General features: G+C 52.7%; 1 pseudogene; it reads left to right on the top strand.

The window, feature by feature from the left end:
- The first annotated feature begins 639 nt into the window (after nucleotides 1-639).
- LOC125156339 (bublin coiled-coil protein-like) lies at nucleotides 640-886 on the top strand (annotated as a pseudogene).
- Nucleotides 887-1,221: the final 335 nt, after the last annotated feature.

Below are 1,221 nucleotides of genomic sequence, written 5' to 3'. Positions count from 1 at the left end.
CACACAAATTCATGAAATTGGAAAGCATATCTGTGGTTGCCTAAGGCTAGAGAAGGAGTGGGGATTAACTGAAAATATGCACCACGGAGTGTTTTGGAGGGATGGAAGTGTTCTAAAGTCAGATATTGGTGATAATTGCACAACTCTATATTTTCTAAAAATCACTGACTTGTACTTATAATGGGTGAGTTTTTATAAAACTCAATCAAGCTGTTATGAACGAGCAAAGCCACATAATACGTAATAGTTTAAAAACTGGTGTGCTTATGGGGCGCCTGGGTGGCGCAGTCGGTTAAGCGTCCAACTTCAGCCAGGTCACGATCTCGCGGTCCGTGAGTTTGAGCCTTGTGTCAGGCTCTGGGGTGATGGCTCGGAGCCTGGAGCCTGTTTCCGATTCTGTGTCTCCCTCTCTCTCTGCCCCTCCCCCGTTCATGCTCTGTCTCTCTCTGTCCCAAAAATTAAAAAAAAAAAAAAAAAAAAAAAGTTGAAAAAAAAAAAACTGGTGTGCTTAACGTAACTGCTGAAATACAGGTATTTTATTTGAACATATGCTTCCCTGGCACCTCCACCTTCTGCCCCGAGCCAGCTGTGGGTGCTGCACTCCACGATCACGCTGCCCCAGTGTCTCTGGAGCCTACAATGTTGGGTCCCAAAGGGGAACTGGGCCTGCCAGTGGAGGCGGGCACGGAAGGCAAGGATGACGGCTTCGGGGATGCAGAATGTTACCATCAGCTCCATGCTGGACCAGATCAACTCCTGTCTGGGCCACTTGGAGAAGAACGACCACCTCCATGCCCTCCTCCGGGAGCTGCTTGAGTCCATCGGGCAGACAAGCCCTGAGTTCCAGCGGCAGCTCGGGGAGCCTGCTAGTGATGCCGGTCCCTAGGCTCTGGGAGCCCCAAACTGCCCCAACCCTGCCTCCCTGGGCTAGGCTCTGGCCTGGGCACTCACCATTTGGCTTAGATACCTTCTCAAGGGCTGGCCTACGGGTCCCCTGGGGGTGTGTCTGTCTGGGCCGCCCTTCTGCTACTCCCTCTGGTGTGCCTGGGCCAGCCCCCAGCATCCCCTCCTGGGGTCAGGTGTGGGTCTGCAACCCACCCACCTTTGCCTGCCTGCCCCATTCCATGGCATTTCCCACTCTGCCCAGGCCTTGAGTGTCCACATCAAACAAATCTCTAATGAGAGAGAGAGAGAGAGAGAGAAAGGAGGGAAGGAAGGAAG

Source organism: Prionailurus viverrinus, chromosome F2, assembly GCF_022837055.1.
Source record: "Prionailurus viverrinus isolate Anna chromosome F2, UM_Priviv_1.0, whole genome shotgun sequence".
In the NCBI taxonomy this organism is placed as follows: Eukaryota; Metazoa; Chordata; class Mammalia; order Carnivora; family Felidae; genus Prionailurus; species Prionailurus viverrinus.
The sequence above is the reverse complement of the archived record's forward strand: the minus strand, read 5'-3'. Positions and strand labels throughout refer to the sequence as shown.